The 13834-nt window shown below is 38.6% G+C and overlaps 1 protein-coding gene across 9 annotated transcripts in view; it reads left to right on the top strand.

The window, feature by feature from the left end:
• Positions 1–13834, top strand: part of LOC101428600 (zinc finger protein 596-like) — a 116937-nt gene that overhangs the window by 12579 nt on the left and 90524 nt on the right. For 4 of the 9 annotated variants that reach the window (XM_071211876.1, XM_071211881.1, XM_071211877.1 and 1 more), the window contains one exon: positions 8916–8980. The exons of the other annotated variants lie outside the window; for them this stretch is intronic. The gene's annotated coding sequence lies outside the window, so the exon portion shown is untranslated. The remainder of the gene's footprint in view (positions 1–8915; positions 8981–13834) is intronic. 9 annotated transcript variants of the gene reach the window in all.

Genomic DNA, 13834 nt, shown 5'->3' with positions numbered 1-13834 from the left:
CTTTCAGTAGATTTGGGAAGTTTTCAGCCATTATTTCCTGCAACACTCTTTCTGACCCCTTTCCCTTCTCTTCTCCTTCTGGGATGCCTATAATACATATGTTTGAGTGTTTTGCATTGTCATTCAGGTCCCTAAGTCCTCGCTGGATATTTTCTATCTTTTTATCAATCAGTTCTACTATCTGTTTGATTTCTGATGTCCTGTCTTCCACATCACGAATTCTCTGCTCTCCCTCTTCTAGTCTGCTGATATTTGCTGCAAGAGTATTTTTGATTTCTTGAACTGTGGTGTTCATTCCCATTATGTCTGTTATCTTTTTGCATATGTCTGTAATTTCTCCTCCAAGTATTGTTTTCACGTTGTTAACCTCTTACTTTATTTCATTAAATTTGTCAGTTATAAATGTTCTGAGATCTTTAATTACTTGTGCGAAGTTCTGCTCCCCTTCCTGGTTGTTAGTTTGTTCATTGGATTCAGCCATGTTTTCCTGATTACTGGTTTGGTTTGTAGATTTTTGTTGCTGTCTGGTCATCATTTTATCTTGACGGGTTTAATCAGTTCCTTAGCTTCTTTGTCTGGTCTTGGGGATTAATTCATTGTTGCTCGTGCGTAAGTGTTATGTCTTCTCTTTGTCACTTTGTTCTTCTTACTCTAATTTCTTGTTGCTGGTTGAGTTCACTTTAAAGGAAACTATTAGGGCCAGGGAAAGGCAATTGTGTAAGCAAGGCAAATGTGTAAAGTAGTATTGGTGATAAATGTTAACAGAGCAACAATATGAGATCTGGGAGGATGGATATTAGATTCATGTAAATTGTGTAGATTTATAGCAGTAGGTAGAGTACCTATAATGAGGTAGTCAATTCAATATGGGAGGAATATGGTATGAATTAATAGGCTAGTGTTTTCATGAGAGAGGGAAAGAGAAAAGAAAGGCAATAGTTTCAATAGTGGATAAAAGACAGAAAACAAAACAAAGGTATTAGAAATTAAGAGTTAGACACTTTGGGTATTAAAGAAAGGGAGGTGGAATATAGGAGAGACAGTAGATGATGGAAGATATCAAGTTGTAGGGGAAAGGGGATAGTGTAGGTAGCCAAAATCAATTCACACAGAAATGAGGCAGTGGAGGATGAGGAAACCCAGTAAATGTGAGGTGTTCCCTGCAGCACCTATTGTATAAATAAGATAAAATAAAATAAGAAAATGAGGGAGAAGAGAGAGAAAAAAGAAAGAAAGAAAAAAAAAAGAAGTAAGAAAGAAATAGGGGGTGGGTAAAGGGAGGGGAACAAGTAGGGAGAAGAAAAAAAGATATAGAACAACCACAACAGCAACAACAACAACAACAACAAAAAACCCCTAAATAACTGAAAAAAATAATACTTTGGGGGATGCGCTAGGAGCAAAGACTAGGAGATAATGCAATGTTAACAATCAGGTCATTAAAAAATAAAAAAAATAAAACCAAAATCAAATCAAAACAAAACAAAACAAAAAAGAAAAAATGCAAACATTGATGGCTAGGACATTGAAGGACCTCAGATGGACCTCAGGGTGTGATGGATTAAGGGATGGAAAGTCTGATATATTGAAGACTCAAGAGTTGTGAGTCTCTGGGTTGTTGGTCACTAGGTTTTAGGGGACTCAGATCTGGCAACCTCAAATCTGGTTAACAGGGAGCCCGGGAGCACCGCAGTGCAACACAGCCTTCAGGGATCCCCGCAGCTGGGTGCCAGCCCTATGGGAGAGGTCATCCGCAGACTCTAACCTATGTGTCTGAACCCCGCAATTCAGTCACTCACTGGGGTCTATTCTGTGGCTGTATCACCAATTTGACTTGAGGACCCCTCCCACCCTGTAAGTCCCCAGAACGGCCTCCTGGGGGCGCCTCTACACTGCAGCCAATTTAATGATGCAGATCAGTAGCCAGGTCTGGGGGGTGGGGCTCCAGTCAGAAACGCCGATAACAGAGTCCAAAACCGAAATTCCCACGCTTCACAAAATATTCTGCTAATCGGCTTCCGGATGTCTCCCACCCTGCAGGCCCTGAAACAGTCTCATGGTGATGTCTCTTTATTGTGACCAATTTAAGGCTGCTTCAGATCGGCAGCCAGCCTTGGGGGGGCGGGTCTCTAGGCGGAAGCGCTATTATTTGTGTCCGCTATCAAAAATTCCCCGCTTCACAATAAAACTCCCATTTGTCTCCCCAAATCGGTCTGCGAAGGCCTCCTGTCCTGTTAGCCCCCCAATAGCCCACTCAGGGCTTATGAATTCCCCAGTACTGCAGAGCCTCCAGAAATCGCCGCTGCAACGCCGGTGCTGCGGCTCCGCCCACCCCAGGAGGGAGCATCCCGTGTGCAGCTCCCACCTCCATGTAATAGAGTCTCAATTATATCTTATACACAACTTTTCTCTGTTACCTTCCCACCAAATCGATGTTCAGACACCTCCTGCCCTGCAAAATCCCAAAAAAGCCTGGTCCCGAAGAATTTCCAATGCTGCCCAGCCGCTTCTTTGCAGGAGAGAATCTCAGGTGCACTCACTCAGGCACCATCTTGCCCCACTCATCTGATTTACTTTTTAATCAGAATGTTATTTAATTTGACTACAGGCAGTTATATAAAGGCTGTCTGAAGTCAGGTAAAGTTATTGTGGATATATAATATTTCTGGATTTATAATTATTTGCTCATTTGAAAAGTGAAACTCATTTAATATATTACCACTCAAGGACTGATTTTATGCATTTAGACCAGGGGAGACACCAAAATCTGAGCAAACAAGTGAATAATAGTACAATGAAAAATTGTACAAGTTATCTGAAGGAATAGTAGAGTTTTAATATAGTCTGTAGGAAGGGCAAAGGATATTTTGGTTGGGGTTCAGTGAAGAGATCTCTGAGGAAATGACAAAAAAAAAAAAAAAGACTGAAAAAAAACATGAGGATGATGTGGGAAGTTTTTTGAGGGGATTTCCATGGAAAAGAAGGGTGGTTATAGTGTTTAGTGCTGAAATAATAGCTAATATGAATGTGTTTGAGTGTTTTTGAGAAATGAATTCTTATTAAATCCTTGGATGCCTTAAATTTAAAATTTAATTAATTTCAAGGAAATACTTAAAATTACTTAATTTGAAGGAAATACTTTGTTAAAGTTGCATATCTTTTTATATTCATCTTGAGTGACATCTAGGTTAATCAGAGAGTTAACTCTAGAAAAGGAGAATTTATTTTAGATTTCTGGACTCACTGTGGTAGTGTTGTCTTGAGTTATGTTGGATTTTTTGCCTTTACATATGAAAATAGAGATGTACACTCTCAGTTTTGAGCCAGCAGAGGAGTAAATTGAAGAAATTGAATAGATGTGTGATTGTCATGATAGTGTTTAGAAGTGGGAGAGAAAAGGGGCTACATACAATTTAGCCTTGAGATGTTCTAATATACTGTTTCAGTATGGCCACGCAGAACACAAGAAGAAGGAATACACTCAGGGGACTGAGATGTCAGAGAAGTCTGGGAAAAAGAAAGTTCCCAAAAGGTCCAATTCTTTACTTCCAAGTTATAGACTGAAGCACACACAGTGGATTTATTCATGGAGAACTTATTGGAGATGGTAGCATGATTTACTTAAGAGGAAGCCTGTCATGTTACTAACGTTCATTAAAGTGTGTGAGTAAAGTATAAAAGTGCTCATGTAGATTGATTATGAAAGAAGGAAAAGGAGATCAGGCACAAGAAATGAAATAGGCACAAGGGGCATTTTGATTCATAAAAGAAGAGAAACAATAAGGTTAAATGATAAGGTGATTGAGTGTGATAAGAGAGAGCAGTTGCTGGTAATGACTTCAAAAAGAAACAGGAAAGCCTGTAATTCAGTTGGAGATATTCAACTTAAAACAGGTGACAAGGCTCTTCAATGAGAAAGAAGGAGTAACTAATGGGTATGAATGCAGTAATAACTGTAGACATTGTGCCAAGTTGAGGTGATTTTTAAAAATAACATCATTCACCTAGTTATTATGAGGTTAGTCTCATCTGGTAAAAGTAATATGAAATGTGAGAATATGTGGATTCAAACTATGGGACTTGAAGTGATTATGGGAGATGAAAGAATGACTCAATTATCAAGATACAGTCTTTTTCCCAGATATATTTGAAAGCACTAGGAGTTGGGATTCTGTATTAGTCATAAAGCAAGAGCTTAGTAATGTGCTGTGTCACATGCAGTAATAAATGTGATAGAAAATTAAAGTCACCTCCTATGTGGACAGATATGGAAAATAGTAAGTTATCTATTGACACACTGGATAAACACAGTGACCTCAGAAATGTTCTTGGAAAAAGACCTTGACCAAAAGGGGGAAAATGGAAAAGACAAATGAGTTTATATGGCCAAGAGACTTCAAAATGGTTTGGGAGCTCATTCCAATGGTTATGATTATGCATGTCTCAGCAGGATCTCATTAACTGCCAAAGAAAATACTTTCCCAAATAGCAGGGCTCCTGAGGTCTCTGAAGATATCCAGACACTACAGTTGGGTCAGATAGGTCAGGAGTTTGGTGTCTTGCCAATGTGCCCTATTTGGAATTTATGCTCCCCAAGGTGATAGAGTTAGACTCAGTTGTGTTTTCCCTACACATGGCTCTTCTGTTCTTGAATTTGAACCTATAATTAGTATTAGAGTTGGTAGGTGTACATCCAAGAGACTTAAATCTTTGGGCTGTCCTTGTGCCAGCTGGGCTCTGAATCTCAATGTAGTTGCAACACTTACTCTCCAGTCCATTGGTCACACCCAGGACAACTAACAAGGAGGTGAGAATGGACAATTTCCATACCAAAGAACCGAGAAACTCTACAACTGCAAGCAAGAAATTTCCATTCATCAGCCCTAATGGATCACAGCCCTCTCTTAATTTGAAGTGGAATGGACATCACCATCCCAGAATCCTCAGGATAGGGGATGACTTATGGACTTAAGTAGACTTACTGGTATTCTACTGTAGACCTGTTGTGATCCTAGCAGTGGAAGAAATTAGATCATTGATGTGGAGGCAGCGATCACTGGAGGTCTGAGGGATGGGAGAGGGAATACCAGTGTAATATAGGGCCATTTTTGAAATTTGGGAATTGTCCTGAATGACATTATAATGACAGAACAAGCTATTATATATCTTGCTATAATCTACAGAATTGTGTGGGAGAGAGTATAAATAAACTACAATGTAAACTTTAATCCATACTTATTGGCAGTGCTACAAAATGTGTTCCTCAGTTGCAATGAATGTACCACATTAATGAAGGATTTTGTTAATGTGAGAAGATGTGGATGTGTAGGGATTAGGGCATATGGGAATCACCTATATTTTTTATGTAACATTTATGTAATCTAAATATCTTTTTAAAAAAAAGTGTAATATGGTGACATTTTGGGGACATTGGAATTGTCCTAAATGATGTTGCAGTGATGGATACAGACCATTATATATCTGTGATAACTTACAAAATTGTGTGGGAAAGAGTTTAAACTATAATGTAAACTATAACCCACACTTAGTGGCAGTGCTCCAATATGTGTTCATCAATTGCAACAGATGTACCACACTAATGAAGGATGCTGTTAATGTGGGAAAGTGTAGGAGGGATAGGGAGTGGAGCATATAGGAATCTCCTGCCTTTTTTTTTAAGATTTATTTTTTATTTTATTTCTCTTGCCTTCCCCCACCCCCAGTTGTCTGCTCTCTGTGTCCATTTGCTGTGTGTTCTTCTGTGTCTGCTTGTATTCTTGTCAGTGGCACTGGGAATCTGTGTCTCTTTTTGTTGCATCATCTTGCTGCTTCAGCTCTCTGTGTGTGTGGTGAATCTCCTGGGCAGGCTATAGTTTTTTTCACATGGGGTGGTTCTCCTTATGGGGTGCACTCCTTGCACATGGGGCTCCCCTTTGCAGGGCACACCCCTGCATGGCACGGCACTTCTTGCCACTGAGTGTGGGCCAAATCATCACATGGGTCAGGAGGCCCTGGGTTTGAACCCTGGACCTCCCATGTGGTAGATGATACTCTTATCAGTTGAGCCAAATCTCCTTCCCTCTCTTATATTTTTTATATAACATTTATATGATCTAAGTATCTGTTAAAGAATTAAAAATTAAAAAATTAAATATTCTCATTAAACATATGCTGAAATATGCATTCTTGGAATACATCTGGCAGTAAATATCACATAAGTTGGGAGGTAATGTTTGGGAAGTAGGTTTGAAGGAGGCAAGTTAAGGAATCAATAGACGGATCTGGAACCTGGCAGAAAAACCACCACCATTGAACATGTGGAAATTGGTACTCCCAAGATGACTGCTGGAGAAACTTGCAAGAATCCCATTCTGAATGAGATTTCCTCTGGAAGCCAGGAGAAGCCCTAGATATTCTCCAGGGGCCTTATCATAGGTCCCTCCTGGGGGATTGATTGGTGGGGGAGTCAATCAAAACAGCAAACAGCTGGGACTACCCCGTCATTAGCAAAAGTGTGTGATAATTAATGTTTCTAAATGCAAGTGTGTTGCTGTTCTCCCAGAATGCTGCGGCCAGCATGTGTGGGGAGAGGGCAACGGGGATGACTGAGGAGGCTTAAGCCTGGGTGAGTGATGAACAGAGCAAAGATTCACACACAGTGACCACTCTGGAGATGCAGGCTCGTGGTGCCGGTCTGGTTTATTGAAAAAGTGCAGTGGTATATATGGGTGAGTGAGGGGAGGTAGGATGGTGTGTAAGAACTGGATTGGTTATGTTAATTTGATAAGGCTGATTGGCTCCAGAGGTTTTGTTACTGAGGGCAGGGGCAGTTTAGGTGGGCTCAGTGGTTGTTTACTTGAGCGCTTCAGCGCCATCTTTGAGGAGTGGGTCTTTTGTCTCACAATTCCTCCATTTTTGTTTTTTAAAAGGGGTAAGGTAGTGGCATTGGAACTTGTGATTGGGTAGACGTCAGGGTGACTGTGCCTGTCTTAGGTTGTCACCATCTAAAGAGAATCTTAGGTTGATTTCTCTTGCAGGTGATCTTACCCGTCATTGACTACCAGTCAAGTGCACTGACGTGAATATCAAGGGTGACTGCACCGGACTTAGGTTGTCACCATCTAAGGAGAACCTTACCCGTCATTGGCTAATGGACAAGTTAAATGGCTGTGCCTGTCTTAGGTTGCTTCTTCCTGCAGGTGATCAACCTGTTACAGACTGCTAGTCGTTGCATTGATGCTGCTCTCCAATCATGTTGATAGGCTTGCTATATACGCATTATATTGTCTTCAGTGAAGTTGTGGAGCACTTATTACAGCCTGTTATGAAGGTTGGGAAGTACACAACTTGTGAGGGGAAATGGGGAGCGGGTGTATGAGGGGAGAGAGTGCGAGGTAGAATGAATGCTTGTGGTGGGAGGGGACGCTCTTCACATAGTGGTCTCGCATTTGGGGTCTGCTTGTGGGAGTCGCTGGTAGGGAGCGATCTATAACTGAAAAAAGGTTAGTCTGGAGATGTTTTGCAGCTTCTGTTGAAGGAATTTAATGATACAGGGTGCTATAATGAGAAGAAACATGATTAGAATGAGGGGACTGAGTATGGGGGCAATCCATGCCATGAGAGGGGAGGAAACCCAATCGAGGAAGGAATTTTGACTTCACTGTCATTTGATTAATTCATCGTGTAGATTATTTAATTTATCAATATTTTGTTCTATGATTCCAGAATCATTAACATAATAGCAGCACTCTTCTTGGAGGAAAAGACAGGTTCCTCCTTTTTTAGCTGTGAGTAAATCTAAAGCCCTTCGGTTTTGTAGGGTAACTTGGGTGAGAGAGGTTAACTGGCGTTGCAAGGAATAGAGACAATCTGTTGTGGTTTCTATTAACAATTGCAACTGACTTTCAAAGTTTTGGGAGGTGGTAATGTTATGGCCTAGGGCGCCTCCAGCAGTTGTCGTGGCTGCAACTGAGGCAGTGAGGCTTAATCCTACTAATATAGGGAGGAAGGCAGCTCTCTTTGACACAGTTGGGGATAGTAAAATTTCTAGTTCGCCTTCTCCATAGTATGTTAGTTGCTTGGTAATGGCTACTAGGATGCAAGGCCCCACTTTTATAAAATAGAGCATTTTTTGTTATAGTTAATTTTCTGACTATAAACACATAAGGATTTTTTACACATGATTGAAAATGATGAATTTGATTTAAATGCAGATATTGACCATTCTTACTATTATTTTCAATCTATTCTATAGTAGGAGCTATTCTTAGAAAAACTTTACACAAATTTTTTTATATATAGATATAATGTTACATCATGGAGAAGGGATCTATTTCCTTTTATATTTCCAAACACTATTATTTTTAGTGAAAATTACTTTTTGTTGTCCTTTACTATTTAGACTATGCCAAATAAATCTGTTATTATATTCAATGGGACCCCCCATAGGGACACTTTCCCACACTATTCCATAGGAATCATTAAAAATGACAGATCCTCTTCCTATATGGCACTCTTGCCATCCTTCTCTATCCCTACTGTCTTTTTGCAGACAATCATAAGTAGGATTTTTGGTTATGATTAAATTGTAAGAGGGAAATAAAGTTACAATAAACTGAGTAGTATTATTTTTGAAGATACTTATGGTCTGATTTTTAACATACATACAGGAAGGATGGTTACTAATGCATAAGGGTCAATAAGCAAATGGTAATACGAGATTATCGATTCTTTGTCTTTCCTCATAGGGTTTAATTGGCAATCCATCATCAATTGGTCCAGGGAATATATGGGTCTTATTCAGATATATATGAAAGAATGGATCTTTCCAGGTTAACACTCTAAGTAATGGGGGGTGGGGTTAGGTATATAGGCCCAATAAGTGTAATTACCAGCAGCTTTCTCATTACTTACAGATCATCATCATTAGAAGTTGCAAAAGACCCCACCTCTTCATTCCGTGGTTTAATCCTCTTCGCAGGTAACCAAATTTGTTCTCCATTTTCTGAAATGATAAGAGCATAGCCTCACCCCCATACTTTAATCCTGCCTTTTTTTCATTCATTGCTTAAAATATCTTTCCAGAATATTGGTTAATCCTCATTTCCTGCGTCCACTGTAGATGTTTGACATTTTCCAAAGTGACATTCCGCAGGTGTCAATGAATTATAAACATTAAGAAAATTTAAAGTAAATAAAGCTTTTGCCAGTTGATCTTTTGGTGTTATAATACCATCATCTCCCCCTTTTTGTTTTAAAAGCATAGTTTTTAGGGTATGATGACTGTGTTTAACTATGGCTTGATCTGTAGGAGTATAAGGAATGTTGGTAACATGTTCAATACTATATTTTAAATCGAAAGATTTAAAGGATTTATTAATGTAAGAAGGTCTATTATCAGTTTTAATTTTCAGAGGGCATCTCATTATAGGAAAAGTAGACCATAAGTGTGAGCGAACATGATGAAACCATTCTCCACTTTGAGCAGTAGCCCACATAAAATGAGAATAAGTGTCAATACAAACATGAACATATTGTAGTTTACCAAAGGATGGTATGTGAATAACATCCATCTGCCATAATTGATTAGGAGTCAGGCCTCTGGGATTAGTTTCAGCCTGAAAAGGCACTGCTGTTAGTGGTCCACAAGTAGGACAAGTGTGAATAATTTCTTGCGCCTGTAGTCTTGTTAACTTTTGATATTTATTTTGCAGGCCTTTAGCATTAATGTGAGTTAAAGCATGGTAATCACGAGCACTTTGTAAACACCCTACTAATAAATTAGCTCGAGCATTATTTGCTGTCATAGGACCAGGCAAAGAGGTATGAGAGCGTATATGAGTAATGTAAATAGGATGCTGTCTTAACCTAGTGAGATGTTGTAAGTCAGCGAAAAGTTGAGATAACTCATCAGTAGCAAAGATATGAGCTGTTTCAATATGCTTGACAGTAAGACATACATATTTAGAGTCAGAGACAATGTTCAAGGGCTCTCGAAACATTTGTAAAACCTTAATGATGGCTGAAAGCTCTGTGCATTGAGCAGATGAATAAGGAGTTGGCCAAACCTGTTCTTTCTGAGAAGTAACGCATGTTGCTTTTTTATTACTATTACTATCAGTAAATACTGTACAAGATGGTTGGGCTATGTACATAGCCCTGAAAAGCACTGCAAAAGTTTATTGTTGGGTTTTTTACAGATAGAGGAATGCAGCTGGCTTGATTTGTCTAAGAAGACACTAAAGAAAGTCTTAGCAAGTTTTAAAACAAAGTGATAGCAACACAGCTGGACATTTTCTTGCAACAAACTAGCAGTGTTTGGGATTGCTGCATACTACAGTGTTGTTACTTTAATCTGTGATAAGAAGTTGTTTTTGTGACACATAGTCTTTTATAATAATTAAAACCATAATTAACCACATTGTACTTTTCTTTAATATTATGCTGAAATATTGGTAACTTTATACACTTTTAAGCATTCGTAGGAACCTTTTACTCATACAACTTTAATTAACAGAGGGTTAAAGGAAAAAAGAAACTTGTTAATTTTATAACACTTTTAAACACCTTCTGTTTGACTTATAACATATTAAATGAACTTAATTATTACTTTAATTTTTCTTTCAAGGTAAAAGAACAAATCTCTTATCATTAGTTTGGAATAAAAGGCTACTTTTCAGGATTTGATTTTGAGAAAGCAGTTTTGAACATTATGTTCCTTTAAAAGAGATAAGACTTTTTCTTTTTTAAACACTGAGGAAATGATAAGGTTAAAGCACAAGAAACTATTTTGATAAAACAGACTTTCTTTGTATACTGATTATTGAGGATAAAAACTTTTACCAAAGCAGATGAATGATTTGAGAGGCTTTGAGAACAAAATTTTAACTTTGCATTAGTATACTAGTATACTACTTGATACTAAAACCTTTAAATTTTATAGATCCATCAAATTTTATTCAACTTTAACCATAAAAATTCCTTTTCCATGAACCTTCTGCACTTTCAGTATTCACCTAGGTTTTGTTCCATATTTTACTTTTTCTTAGTGACCAATCATTTTATCTTAGGACAAAATCATCTTCTATTTCCTTAATAATAAAAACACATTCCACATAGCCCACATACAAAGTTATCAAGCAAACTTCTTATAACATAATACCATTAACACTAAACAAGCTTGTTAAAATAATGAACTTTTCTTTACTTTAAAGACTTAATAGCATGCAATATTAGAATCAGTTCCCTAGAAGCAAGTTGGCAGGGGAGGCTGGCTGCCGATGAGTTTTCCTGTTATAAAATTATCTTTTATTATTATTATTATTAATTCAGGTTTGTTTAATAATGACCTTTTGGAATTAGCCACTTAAACACTTTAATTTAAACAATGATTTATAAAACTTCTTATAATTATTTATAGCCATATAGACTATAATTATATTATTTTAAGACAAATTTTATCTTTACAGAACACATTTCTTTACTTAAAGTTACCACAATACCTTCTATAACTTGCCACATGTATTTAAGTTCCAAGAATTTATGAAAATTAGCCATCCTACTTTAGGACAAAACACACCTTTTTGCAAAAACTTATTAAATTTCAGTTAGCATTCCCACAAACTTTTAACTTTTTTAATATTCATTTAAGTTTTACATCCTTCATTTTATCCTGTGAAGAAAAATAAACTATTCATTTTAATCTAGGCATGAACAACTTTTTATAAAAGGACTTATAGTAATTTTGTTAATCAAGACATAATTTTTATCATTGTAGAGATCTTATTAACACTTAAACTTAAGTATTAATATAAACGCTTATTTAATTTTTGGCCATTTGAATAGAGCTCTTTTTAAAAATTTGTATTAATTTATATTACCATCTGGAGGTATCAAAATATACACTGACATTGAATGAACAGACAAACACGGAACAATCACAACACAGTAACAGAAACATACAGTTTACAATTAACTCATAATTCTTACTTTCTTGGTATAGCTGTTTTTAAGTTCTCCGTAATATCACATCTTAGATTTCCCTTTTTAAGATTTCTTCTGGAATCCATGTTGCCTGTAACATACAAGCTTGTGCTTGGAAACATTTTTATTAGTTTAGCTATGATTAAACATTGTTCAAAGTATGGGGCGGGACAACCAGCCTGAACCCTTGGAAGGGTCCATTGTCCATACCCTTTTAAAGTGTCTGGGGGGATGGCTGTTATTCCGTTAGTAATGTTGTGGGTACCTACACGTTTGGCTTCATCATAATAGAGAGCTTTCCAGGTAATATACTCTCCAGGGGTTAAAATAGCATGGGCTAGGTTTTTCCAATCTGTAGGTGTATTGTGTGCATGAGAAATGCTGTTTAATAACATCTGAGCATAGGGGCTATTAAGACCATCTTCTTGAATGGTTTTACAAAGGTGAGTAATGGTTTTATGATCCCAAGGAGCCCAAAAGGGAGGGGAACCGTCATTGTGGTAATTTACTGGAAAGAAGTGAGGAGGAGTAAATGGGTGGTGGTCAGGGACAGTTGCAGTAAGCAGAGCTGAAAGAGGAGGTGTAGAAAGTGCAGCAGTGAAAGAGTCAGTAAGCGGAGCTGAAAGAGGAAGTGTAGTAGGTGTGGCAGTGAGAGAGTTAGGCTCTGGAGGTTTCAGCCAGTGTCTAGCAGGGTGCCAGTAAGGCAGCCATGAATAGCTAAAAGAGCGGGTGTGAGACCACGAGGGAAGGTTTTGACTTCATGGGCCTCAGCAGATCTGACTTGCCTGAGCAATTTAGCCCAAGTGGCAGGATCCCATATTGCAGCAGTGGAAAGCCACAGGTTAAAACGGACAACTATGTCCCTGTACTGACTTAATTCTTTTTCAGTGATTTTAATGAGCTTGCTGGCTAAAAGGGCATGTAGGGCACGGGCTTGAGGTGCCTTCTCTGATGAGGAAAGGTTTCCCATCTGGAGGATCACTCACCAACTACGTGAAGAGTCGATTTTGGACTCGCTGAAGATCGGGCAGGGCCCCATGTTGGGCGCCAATTGTTGCTGTTCTCCTGGAATGCTGCAGCCAGCGTGCATGGGGAGAGGGCAACGGGAATGACTGAGGAGGCTTAAGCCAGGGTGAGTGATGAACAGAGCAAAGATTCACACACAGTGACCACTCTGGAGACGCAGGCTCGTGGCGCCGGTCTGGTTTATTGAAAAAGTGCAGTGGTATATATGGGTGAGTGAGGGGAGGTAGGATGATGTGTAAGAACTGGATTGGTTATGTTAATTTGATAAGGTTGATTGGCTCCAGAGGTTTTGTTACTGAGGGCAGGGGCAGTTTAGGTGAGCTCAGTGGTTGTTTACTTGAGCGCTTCAGTTCCATCTTTGAGGAGTGGGTCTTTTGTCTCACTCACACAAGTGCAAAGGCCAATTGACCCTCTCTTGCCTTTTGACCCCATTCTTGCTTTCTGCCCCCTGTTCTAGCCTTCTTTACCCTTCACCTGGATCAATATACAAGTAAACCTGGGGATTTATAATCTGTAATGGGGAATTGTAGTCTGTCAACCTTCTTTATCACTCTTCATCCCCTTCCTCTTTACTTGGGACCATGATCTGTTATTTTCTCCCATTTCTCTTCTGACAATTCCCTAGTAAGTTACTGGCCTAACTAACCCAGCTTGCTCTTGAAGTTAATTTCTTTCAGCTTAGCCAAGAACATAGAGAAAATCTGACAACAGGTTCAATGAAAAGGAGATTTCCTTGAACAGGTTTGCTGTTCATGGGTATAACTAACAAACTCTATGAAGAGGAAGTTTTGACAACAGGGTGAAGATCTGAATATTGAAATGAGAG

The sequence above is a fragment of the Dasypus novemcinctus genome, chromosome 25 (assembly GCF_030445035.2).
Source record: "Dasypus novemcinctus isolate mDasNov1 chromosome 25, mDasNov1.1.hap2, whole genome shotgun sequence".
Lineage (NCBI taxonomy): Eukaryota > Metazoa > Chordata > Mammalia > Cingulata > Dasypodidae > Dasypus > Dasypus novemcinctus.
The sequence above is the reverse complement of the archived record's forward strand: the minus strand, read 5'-3'. Positions and strand labels throughout refer to the sequence as shown.